Genomic DNA, 13,281 nt, shown 5'->3' on the forward strand with positions numbered 1-13,281 from the left:
CCATTACCAGTTTTTTAGCACTGCCCCGTTACTTTTTTTGGAGCCCTTTGAAATCGGAACAACACGCATTTGTAGGCAGCCACTTGGTTGGTTATCTTTTTCAAGGGGCAGTGCACTAGACACGTGTGTCGCTTGTCCTCCTAACTACAATTAGGTAGAATGCAATATCACTAACTAGAGTGGGTAGGCATTCTGTGGATTTCTTGATGGAGAATCTACATGTGTAGACTTGCAAAATATGGCTTTAGCCAAGAAGGGAACCCCATGTTAGAGGTTGTAGCTAGAACTGAATGCCCATGTGGCAAAGTTAGAGGTTGCTTCCATGATCCGATAGCATCACTACTCATTGGACTACCCATCATAAGTAGAGTAGGAAGATACATACTAGAAAGATTATCGTTCACACAAAAACATTTAGATTATCATTCATCCACATTTCATAATTGAATTCTAGCATTTTGCTTTGATGGGATACAAGTACTTTTGGAGTAACATCCTGTAGCGAGCACTAACTAGCATTCCTTGCTTGTCTCCAACCTAATTTGTACACAGCAATTCACAAATCATGATTGCCTAGCTGCCTAACACAATCATGTTGTGGCACTACAATCACATAGGCCACAATAGAGCACTTTGGATCAATTACACATCAAACCGCTCTCATATCATTTTGAACAAATGCTAAACACACTCAGATCACTCTCATATCATGTTGAACAAATGCTAAGCATTCTCAAACTTCACAAAGCATCACTACAATCATGTGGATTAGGCTACTAACTAGCACATTTCAGTTATCTCGAAACATTCCCATATGAAAAAGGCTTATACATTAACATGCTCTCTATTGGCATGCCTATAGAAAGAACTGATGGAAGTGAAAATCCTACTTTTTCATATGAATCGAGAGAGGGAGGTAACATATCTTCAACATACTCTCTAGTTAGGGTATATGAACGAAATAGGTTAATATCTCTCTACTCAATATACACGCTCTTTTCGCGTGATTATTTCTGTACATTAGCTAGTGAATATCTGTTACGTCAGCCGTATCCCGGTATTATCTAGTGTGGTTACGGTGAAGCAGGAAACCAAGGGGCTCGACAATGGTTGCATCAATATGGAGTGCTTTAAGGTTCTAAGGTTCTTTATAGACATGTGGCACTCAATTGGGCTCCAAGTGGCAAGCACTGGGTTCAGGGGAGATTCTAGAGATAGGCTCTAGAAAAGGAAGGAAAAGGAGGGAACTCGGGGAGTTCACGTACAGAACAAGGTGTGAGCACTCTGGAATCATGGCTGGGTGGAAAAATCTTTAATGAGCCCTCTTTGTCGGGATGTTACATTGGTATCAGAGCCTCCATTGCTGCCTTTCGTTGAAGTTCGTCTCTACACGTTACAAGGCTTACATAGTTATGCAAGTGCAGGCGGCTAGCAGCATGGAATTAATGCTTCACGACATTGGCATTCCGTTTGAGCGTCTATGGATTGCACGAGTAGTTAATGGACACAATAGCGGTTGAATCCACTAAAAGAGTGTAGGTGCGGGGGTCATCAGCTATTTGATCACATGAAGCATGGGAGTTGAATTTGCTTTCGAGATATGCTAGGCACCGGGCAATAGCAGGCTGTTGTAAAAGGCGATGTGCTTGTCGATACATTCCAAGGCATATAACCCCTTGAGAAGATGCAAAATATGTGCAGTCGCCTCACCAAGGATGGGCTCTGCTATATCTGCAGTGGAATAGGCGGTTTCATTTTTCATTAACTACCACAGCAGCCTCCTGCGAATCGGCAGAGCTCCCTTGGTTGTAATAATTCGGTGTTCTTGGAAAAGGAACCAGAGTGTCTTCACCACTAGAGGCGACGATGGACCTGCACTTCTGAGCTTGCCGTGTGCATTTACTTTGATCGGATGGGGAAGGAGACTATATTGGAAGGGAAGGCAAACTAAGAGCAATGAAGGAGCTGCAAGTGACAACGATTCCTTCGACCTGCATAGAGAATTTCATAGAATTGAAGGAGAGCTTGTGCACCATTTCGCTGATTTGCCATTTCGCCTTTTATCTCCAAAGCTCTCATAACCTTTATAAAGTAGAGAGCCATGTCATACAAAGGTTGAAAAACCTTTAGAAAAAGCCACATCAGCACCCTCTTCTTACCCCTCTCATCTCTAAGGTTCTTTTTCCCACCACCAAGGACTAAAAAGCCATTTCATCTTTCCTAAAGGCCCCTAACTCCCCCAATCTCCTTAGCCTCACCAAACTCAAAGAAGAAGATCAAAGTGCGGACTTTGAGATCGAAGAAAGCGGAAGAGGCTAGAGTTAAAAGAAGATTTTGGGGATCGAGTTCGAGGAAAGCAAAGGCGAGTCCGTGAATCAAAGAAAGCGAGAGGACTTTGAAGACAAATCCAATGCCTCGAACAAATATCAAGGAAGTGGGCATCATATTTTTCTCTTTGACATAAAGCGTTTCGCTTTATAATTTATGGGAAAATGCACTTCTTCAAAATGACAACTCCAGAAAGGGATAATATAATTAGGGAGGCCGAGGAAAGGGCTAGAAAAGGAAAAGCAATAGTTGGAGAGGAAACTCATGAGGAGGTACAAACTAAAAATCAAGAGGATAATGTGGAAATGGAGGATATTGATTACAGTGATTATGGAATTCTGTATACGAAATTCACTAAACTTGAAACTTGAACGCAAAATATAGAAACACAGCTAGGAGTTATCAATGAAACACTAAAAATCCTAGTTGAAGCTATAACTAAGTAGCCGATTCTCAATCGGTATCTATTACTAAAAGATCACCAATTCCTCCTAATCAAGTTAAGAGGTCCACCTCTCGACTTAGAGAAACCTCAAACATCCTTAAGGACTTAAAACCGCCAATTTTCAATGGGGAAGAAAAAGAGCGTAATAAAGATGCGATTAATATGTTCTTGCAAAAATGGCAAGACTTCCACCGACTCAGGAATACACCTCCTGAAAATCAAGTCGTGGAAACAAGTCTTTCCCTTGGAAATAAAGCCTATAAATGGTGGATGAGCCTCAGGGAGAGTGATATAATTCCTAGGTATTGGACTGAGTTTGAACAAGCCTTCCTAAAAGAGTTTTTACTGGAAAATGAATTAGAAAGAGCGCTGGAGGTTTGGGACAATTGCACTATGGGTAAAAACACTCTAGTCCAGTACATAGCCAACTATAGGGAGGCAATCCTTAAGTTGAAGGGAATTGATGAATTCCAAAAGATAAGGGCTTTGGTGAGAGGTCTCAAAGACACTTATAAGGTTGAGGTGAAAATAAATTCTCCTAAGACCTTTGAGGAAGCCATTAAGTATGCCCAAATATAGGATGATATGACAGGGAAATTCAGAGTTGGGAACCTCAAAGCAAACAGGTTTTGTTCCAAAGTTCAATAAATTTCCCAATTTGAAAAGGAAGGGGCATTTTAAGAAGGAGGTTCCTCATGCACCACCTAAGAAACCTCAAACACAAAATTATCCTCTCTTGAAGAAAGAGGATTATGAAAGGGCCAGGCAAGAAAATCTTTGCTTCAAATGTTTGGGCAAAGCCCATGCTGCCTGGAACTGCCCTAAAAATAAACCAACAGGAGCTAAAGCCCCAAATAGACCTCCACAAAGACAAGTGCATGCGGTGCAAGTGTTGTCGCTTAATGGTACTGAAAAGTACACTGAGGTAGAGGTCTATCATGAGGATAGCATCCACATGTGCTGTCTATCATCGGCAATGTGGCAGCCCACCTTTGGTTCTCATGATTTAATGAGGATGCATGGAAAATTTAAGGGGCAAAGAGTAAGAGTGATGGTCGATGATAGTGCAACATATAATTTCTTAAACTACTCCTTAGTTAAGAAATTAAAATTGCATGAGAGTCCCATTGCCCATAAATATGTGGTCTCTTTGGCAAAGGGTAGCGATAAAAAAGCTTGGGCCACCATGATATATGGTGTAGAGGTGGATATTCAAGGCTATCAGGATGCTTTGGATTTCCAAATCATGCATCTCGATCGAACAAATGTAGTGCTTAGTCGAGAATGGTTGTATAGTCTTGGGCATAGCTTACAGAGGAGTTATCTTAATAACTCCATTATGTTTGAAAAAGAGGGTAGAGTCTTCGAGATTCAAGGAGAACAGGATGTGCCTAACTCTCCTCTTATTTGCTCGATGGAATTGGAACGACTACTACACCAAGAAGAATACAAGGTATATCTTTGTGAACTTACTTTTATTGGTGATTTTATGTCTTCTGCATCGGAAAGAAGTAATGCTGTTTTTTATAATGTTAAAAAGTATAAATCTTCTTTCAATGATTTAATGTTTGAATTTAAAGATGTTCTTCTGTTTGATTTACCTGATGGTTTACCTCTTGAGAGAGAAGTAGATCATAAAATAGATTTAATTCCTGGATCTACCCCTGTTTGTAAACCCCCGTATAGGCTTAGTCAAACGGAGGAACGTGAGGTCGAAAGACAATTAACAGAATATCTTAGGAAGGGCCAAATCCAAACAAGTAGCTCACCTTGGTCTGCACCAGTTTTATTGTGGTAAAGAAAAAGGATGGTACTATGCGTTTATGCATAGATTACCAAGCACTAAATAAAATCACCATAAAAAATAAGTATCCTATGCCTCGCATTGATGAGCTATTTGATCAATTGCAAGGGGCAAAATACTTTACTAAAATTGATTTAAGATTAGGATATCACCAAGTACGAATTAGGGGAGAGGATGTCCCTAAGACATCATTTCGTACTAGGTATGGGCATTATCAATTTAAAGTAATGCCATTTGGATTAACAAATCCTCCAACAACTTCCATGACACTTATAAATAGTGTCTTAAGGCTGTATCTAGGGAAATTTGCTGTAGTATTTCTAGACGATATCCTTATTTTTAGTAAAACCAGGAAAAAGCATTTGGAACATTTGTGAAAAGTGTTCCAACTGCTTAGAGATAATTCACTCTTTGCTAAAGAATCCAAATGTGAATTCTTTGCAAAAGAAGTGAAATACTTGGGACATATAATATCCCAAGAAGGGGTTCGTATGGACCCTGACAAAGTGAGGTTCATATTGGAATGGTCACATCCTACAAATCTAGAAGAATTACAGATATTCTTAGGTTTGTTAGGATTATATAGGAGATTCATCCAAGATTACGCTAGGATTGCTGTTTCGATGACAGACCAGCTTAAGGGAAAGGGAAGTACCTTCATATGGGATGAACCTCAAAAGAGAAGTTTTGAAAAATTAAAGGTAGCTATAGCGACAACTCCTGTCTTAAAAGTAGTGGATACCAATGAACCATTCATGGTTGAGACAGATGCCAGTGACTTTGCTGTTGGGGCAGTACTTATACAAAAAGGTCGACCAGTGGCTTTTGAAAGCAAAAAGTTAGATCGTGCCCAATGGAATTACTCGGCATATGAGAAGGAACTATATGCTATAGTCTATGCTTTAAAAAAGTGGAGGCACTATTTATATGGTGCAAAATTTGAGATCTCTTCGATCAGGATCATTAAGTGGATTTGTGATCAGCCAGAGCTTAAAGGTAGAAAAGCTAGATGGGCTAAGTTAATGCAAGAGTTTGACATTTAGGAAAGGGAAGTTCAATGTGATAGCAGACTCTCTTAGTCGAATGCCAATTGTTAATGAATTAAGTTTTACTCAATTTCAGAATGATCTCCTAGAGTCCTTAAAGGGGAAATGTGAGTTTGATCCTCACTTCTCTGAAATATGGAAAGCAATTAAAAATAGGGATCCAACTAATCGAGAGGCTTTCATTGAGGAGTCGCATGGAAATGGCGACACACCACAGGTTGGTAAAAAAAGGACTCAAGTGGAAAAAATCTACTATTGAAGATGGCTACTTGCTCTACAAGGGTAGAGTACGTGTCCCAGATGATAATAACATTAGGCACCAAATCCTTTTTGAATGTCATGATAGTCCAAGTGCTGGACACCCGAGAATTCAGAAGGCATATGTGCTTTTGAAAAGACAATTCTTTTGGCCTAGAATAGGTAAGGACATCCAAGATTATGTATTGAAGTGCCAAAAATGCCAAGTCAATAAGGTTGAACGCCTTAAGGTAGGAGGTCTCCTACACCCATTGGAGATTCCATCTGGCAAATGGGAAAGCATCTTCATGGATTTCATTGTGGGGTTACCTAGGACATAGAGGGGGCACAACTCTATGTGGGTAATTGTGGATCGGTTGACCAAGATGGCTCATTTTATTCCTATCAGTGAAGATATTAAAACTTCAGAATTAGCTAGGCTATTTGTGGAGCATATCTATAGAATGTATGGGCTACCAACCGGTATTGTTAGCGACCGAGATAGCAAATTTAACAACCATTTTTGGAGGGTTGTGTTTAAGAGGTTGGAAACTTCATTGAATATGAGCACTGTGGATCATCCACAGCGTGATGGTCAAACTGAAAGGGTCAATCAGATCATTGAGGATATGCTTCGAGCATATGGAAGTAAACGGCAAACTAATTGGGAAGAGTATCTGCCCATATTAGAATTTGCATATGATAGTGCCAAACATTCAGCTACAAGTTTTAGTCCATTCATGATGATGTATGGATTTCAACCAAGAGCCCCAATGACAGTGGGACTCGAAAAAGAGAAGGTTTAAGCGGCCAAAGACTTTCTTGAAGATATGAATCAAATGCTTAAGTTAGCTAAAGATAGCATAAGAAGAGCTCAAGATAGAGCACAAAGTTATGCAAACCCCCACTGTAGAAAGTTGGAGTTTGAAGTAAATGAGAAAGTCTGCCTTAAGGTACCTAAATCTTCAGAATCTTTAACGATAGGTAACTATCCGAAGTTGTCTCCTAGGTATTGTGGACCATTCACAATACTTAAGAGGATTGGAGAACTTGCTTACAAATTAGCCTTACCTATACTTAAGAGGATTGGAGAACTTGCTTACAAATTAGCCTTACCTGAGGGATGTAGAGGACATCCAGTTTTTCATGTTAGTAGGCTAAAAAGAAAATTAGAAGATGATGATAATCTCATTGGAAATGAAGTCCTTGTTGAGCTCATTGAACCCACATCTTTACCACATGAACCAGAAAGAATTTTAGATAGACAAGAAAAAAGAACACGACACACAATATGGTAAGAATGTCTAGTTAAGTGGAAAGACCTGAAGAGAGTTCAACATGGGAAAGGGTAAGCAATATCCAAAGGTGGTTTCCCAATTTTGTTCTCGAGGACGTAAACCATTCTTAAGGGGAAGGGAATGTTACGTCAGCCATAATCCTAGTATTGTATAGTGTGGTTACGGTGAAGCGGGAAACCAGGGGGCTCGACCGTGCTTGCATCAATATGGAGTGCAATATTAAGGTTTAAAGGGCACTAAGGTTCTAAGATTCTTTATGGACGTGTGGCACTCAATTGGGCTCCAAGTGGCAAGCACTGGGTTCAGGGGAGATTCTAGAGATAGGCTTGAGAAAAGGAAGAAAAAGGAGGGAACTCGGGGAGTTCACGTACAGAGAAAGGTGTCAGCACTCTGGAATCATGGCTGGGTGGAAGAATCTTTAATGAGCCCTCTTTATGGGGATGTTACAATATCAATCTAGAATCAACTATCAATTGGGTAGCCAAGAGGGGGGCGAGGGATCTACTAGTGTAACAAGAACAGAGAAATTGTCATTAGTCTCTTGGGGTCGACGCGTGTCGGAGTGGCACAACCATGTTAACAAGAGATTTTTGGCAGAAGGGATGGCTAGTCCAGTAGTTTCATAGACACTAGCCCCCGTTCATCCATAGGTTTAGAGTAGGAATTGCTAGACTATTCCAAATACTAGTCTCTCTCCATGCATCATGCAGGAGGAGCCATATGAGGTGAGAATCTCAAGTACGGTTTTGAAGCGGAGCTCATTCATGCTGAGTGAGTGACCCTGACGAATGTCGGCCCAATCCGAAGGAGAATATGCAGAAGCTTCATAAAATTACTACAAAGCTATGCATTTGGAGATTGATCCTCATGATCAGAGTTACATGCCCCATAATATAGGTTTGATTCATACTAGCAATGGAGAACATGCAAAGGCTAGCTTGCAAGAATCAAGTAACCAAATCAATCAAGTGATGGAGGTGTTGAGCATGACGAGGAGGATGAAGGATGAGGTGATCAATCTCAAGCTATAGTCTCATGATAATAGGAGCATTGCTACGAGGAAGTGGCTAGTAGACTAAAGGTGGAATGTGCAAGGAGCATAAAATAATGAAGGATAATAATAGTAATAATAAAATAATGAAGGAAAGTAAAACAATAGAGGAAGGTGACAAAACCGTAGTAGGTGACAAAAAGAATGTGCCTTAAGGTAGCATATACCCAAAGGCAACTAATAGAATTACATGAATTTGTTCATGAGGGAGATGGGATAATAGGGACTAGGTTGCCTAGGATAAACAACTTTGATGTCTCCTACATTAGAAATTAAATCAATGGTGCCTTGATTGTGGGTCAAGCCAATTGAGCCTTTGCAAAGACCTGATTGAGAAAACTCAAGGAATTGTAATTAATGTGTTACCACCTAAAACACTGGGGAAAGGCACTCACCATCTCAGAAAGGGCCTTGTGCTTGGCCTTACTATTTAGGGATTGGGATGAGACATGATTACACATGTATACAATAGCAAAGGTGTATGCCACTCAAAAAATTGAGAAAGCCTCACCCAAAGTTCATAGGCAAGATGTGATGCAACAAAGACTTGGCTCTACCCTAAAGGCATAAACAAACCTAGGTATTTTGCCAACAATTTACAAAACCTAGTTGTCGCTCAAGAGTCCAACTAGAAAGAAACCTCAAAAAATACATTGTCATCATTGATGTCTTTTCCCCTGAGATGTCTTTCCCCCCCTTTGTTGAGCATGGTGTAAATTGCACCATTGAAGTAGGGCATAGAAACAAACCCTAACCCTAATGCTAAGGCATGGATCTATATCTATATCATTTTCTTTGGAATACAACTTTGTTTAGAGTTAGTCATCTTTTTTGCGCTCCACTCTCCCTCCATCTGATCCTCAAACATGGTATTAGAGCCAATGGTGCTCTATCTATTGTACCGAAAGTGTAAGCCCTTGCTTTGTAAAGGAATAAGCCTTTGATTCTATCAAGGTACAAGCCCTTCTTTTGAGGCATCTTCATCCTTTGTAGTCTTCATCTTTTAGAGCTCATCCTCGTCTTTATTTTGCTTTAGAAAGCTCCCAATTCATTTTTTTAGAGATTGAGTTATGTTCTATTGAGTGAAAGTGTATTTTGATGAGTGTTTTTAGAGAGGAAAGAGAGAGATAGAACTTGTGATTCTGATTGGAGAAATCTCAACATGTGACTCAGGCTATCCTACTTATGGACTCCAACCTTCTTCTTTGAAGCTAAGCTTTGAATCAAGCTACATGTATCTGACTTCTCTTTTTAGCCACGTCCTTGATATTCCCATGAGATCTTTCCTACCCAACTTGTTTGTTGCAAAATACTTAGAACACAGTGCTAATGAGTAAATTTAATGACACTAATGTGCCCCTCTTCAATTGTTATACATGTAGAGGTGTACTTCCTTTACCATTTTTTAAATCTACATTCACTCCCATTCGTCATAGAGTAGAGCTTCCATGCAAGCTTTGCATCCACAATGGCCAACTTGATGTAAGGAGTTCATTCATTTGAGTCACCGTTATTCACATTCATGCCATACTACAATAGAACTTTAATAGCAATAGCATATCCACTGACAATGGCCTTGTGTATTGGAGTATAGGAAAAGTAGCACGCCAATGACACGAGTGACGAAAAATAAATCACGATGAGCAATATGCAAAAGTGCCTAATCGAAGCAAGCAAAAGGTGCCAGACATAAGTGATGTCTAATCACAACCTATGCGACAAGACACCAATGTAATGCAACTAAGAAAAAGCAACAACATCAAAGCTCACAAGAAAAGATAGCAACCTATAACCTATAGCCAAGCAACAACAAGTAGCAGGACGCATCCAAACATAACAAGAATAATAAGCAACAGACACAATATGGCAATAGCAACACGAGTAGCCAACTATAGTATGCCTCTACCTATGCTATAGTACCAACAAGCTCAACAATGACACAACTATAGCTATGCAAGCACATAAATCAATGCCTTCTTCTTCAACTTTGAAGTGTTTTGCTACAGGGCTCGCATCATTGTGTAGTCTAGAGTTTCCTGAGAGAAGATCGTACTCCACCAAGCCATAGATTGTTGCTTTTCTCTCATTTGCCAGTTCTAAGGTTTTATCCACCTACAATTTTGGATAGTTGGTCAACTTATAACATAGTGACTGCAATTGAAGATTGCGAGGTTAGAGCATGCTATAACTAGAACCTTTACCATCCAAGATAGTTGTTGAAATTTTAAACCTATGTTCATCAGTTCCATCATTCCTTGGATGACTCAAAACACGCAAACCTATTCACATGACAGCAAGATTCTCATATCCAAAAAACTAGCATGGTTAATGCCAACATCTCGACCAATCATTGCATCATTCGATTTAGTCCCACTTTGGCTTGACATGCTTGGAGTTACCATAAGTGGAGTATAATGAGAATTGATATCATCTTCCCCAATTCATCAAATTTATGATTGAACAGATAGATGGAAGCGGATGGGCACATGCATCAGAGGATCTGAATTACTTGCTTGGGAAGATTGGAAAGAGAATTGGCAGATGGTTGATGTCAGTAATAACAGAGAGTTCACTTGGTGCAACAGTCAGATAGGGGAGCACAGAAGGGAGGCTAGACTTGATAGATTCTATATTTCCCAAAACCTCTTGAACAGGCAACTTTATCAAAAGAGTTGTGACATACTCGCTTGTCAGATCACAAGCCTATCTTATTGAGATGTGATTTTGGCCCTGGGGAGAGGAGCCCCTGCTAGTTCAAAATTGACCCTAAACTCTTCCAGTTTAAGAGTGTACAGACACTAATAAAGGTGGCCTGTCATAGAGCTTTCTCTAAGCACACATCAGCATCAGTTGCATGGGAAATGGCTATTAAGGATACTCAAAATATCTTAAGAACAGCTAGAAAAAAAAGGGCACAAATCAGGGCTCAAAGGATGGATTGCATTCAAGTTAATATCATCACTTTAGAGCAAAAATCCAGAGAGGGTGATGAAGAGGCTCATGAAGACTTAAATAAGGCAAAAAGAGAGCTCAGAAAACAAGAACAACTCAAACTAAATGAGTCCAAAGTGTACTATAGAGACTGGTGGGCTATAAAGATTGACAAGCCCACTAAGGAAACCTTTAGAATTTTTAGAAGGAAAAGATCTCAAGAGGAGATTCCTCTTCTTAAAAGACCAAATGGCTCTCAATTAAGCAATCCTAAGGAGAATATTGAATATATTCAGAACCACTTCAAGGATTTACTCTCCAACACTTGCCCCTCTAATGAGGACACCTAGAGAGCAAGACAGCTCTACCAAATAATAAGGGATAAGGCTATTAAATATATTTTTTTTCAAAGAAAGAAACCTTCTATTAATGCTTGAAAGATTTTCATACAAGACAGCAGCCTTGAAGGTGCTGAGTATGGAAAAAAACCGGAAAAGGCTAAAAGAAAAACCGGCCTATTCTAGAGAAACCCAGCTCACTGCTTAGGGGATCTCTAGAACTAGGGCTAACAGCCAAGTGGGGGGACAATATAGCCAGCGAATCCCTCACGGAGTGAAGATGTAGAAAACACCTACAGGCTAAGCCTTGCAGAAATGAGCATGCCTCTCGATAGTTGCCTTGGAGCCTCTGGAGTCCTGCGCTCCCAGGTGGACCGTAGAGTGTAAATGATATCCTGCCATATGGCAACTAGGGTAGCCACAGGTGGAACCGAGTGCTCACCCATCACAAGACTGCAGCAGCGAGCCACCCAAATGTTCCAAGCCGTGATGCTGGCTACCACCTCCCAGACACTGTCCTCCTTAGGAGGAGGAGCTAGACTATCAGGGGGGACTGCCTCATGGAGTGCGATCCTTTGGATGCTCTGACCCTATATCCTGTAGGCTAGGGAGATCTCATCAATCTAAAAAGCATGTCCCCCCTCTGTCAACCAAGCCACCATCCCCCAGGTGTAGTCTCTATGAAGACTCTACATACATGTCATGATCCTGAGGGCTTCCATCCAGATCCTTGCTATGCTACGATAGCTCCACATGCAATGTGGAATAGTTTCCAGGGCACTATCGGAGCAACAATGGCACTGCCGTCCACTTGCATCTGCTCCAACCACATTTCGATGGGCAAGCCTCCATGGGTGGCTAACCAGAAGAAGTAAGCGATCTTCCTCGGTCGGACCACAACCTGGAGCGCACATCCTAGGGCACTCTCTGGGTCACCCAATGTCTCTCCCTCGAAGGGGTCCCCCTCGACGAGTCCACCATCTGAAGCCTCTTACCAATCCATGTGGTGTAGGAAAAGAAGGGCTCCTCATCCACTGCTCAACTAGGCTGCCCTTGGAGGGCCAAAACCACTCTCCCGGATCCCACTAGACCTCCCTCAGGGGTCTACCCTCCCACAGCCAAAGGCGCCATCTACAGGCATCCTGCTCTGAAATACTAGGAGGGTCAATGTGCCACTCCTTCCCCAACCGGCCCACCACTCTGATCATCTGCTAGTGTATCCCATCAAGACTCCCAGTCATCTTGGGGTCACTCTCAGTGAGTGGCTAAAGTAGGCCTCCAGGTCCTACATGGAAGAAGCCAAGGTGGGTGCTACCGCACTGCATCAACATCCTCAAGGGAACACCAGTACGAGAAAACTACCCCAACCATCTGTTGTCTCTCCAAACGTGAAGTCCTTCCCACCAAGACTCCGGAATGGCTAAGTCAATCTCACTCATCCACTATCCTACCCCTCGCACATGCGCTAGGGCATCTGTCTCCATAGGTAGTCTGCTTCAACGGCCAAAGGACCCTGATGGACCACTGTCCCATTGTGCCCAATCAATGTGAGTCTGTTGCTCAAGCATACGGCCCTCCTGATCTCTGATCTTTGGGTGCCACATGAGGGGCTAGCACTCAAACTCTTCTCTGCATCTGGGCAGAGCACGGATGAGACCCCCTGCCAGTCTCTGCCATACCCTGTGAAGACTCCTCATTAGGGGGGAGCCCTTCCCCATAAGGGGGGCCTTTGAGAAGATCCATCGATGTGAAGGCTGCCAATGTCCCCTAGTGCGTGGGGTGTTCCTCAAAAGCCCTTGCTAC

This window comes from Dipteris shenzhenensis, chromosome 12, assembly GCF_047967505.1.
Source record: "Dipteris shenzhenensis isolate YYH24624 ecotype China chromosome 12, Dip_SZ_1.0, whole genome shotgun sequence".
Classification (NCBI taxonomy): Eukaryota; Viridiplantae; Streptophyta; class Polypodiopsida; order Gleicheniales; family Dipteridaceae; genus Dipteris; species Dipteris shenzhenensis.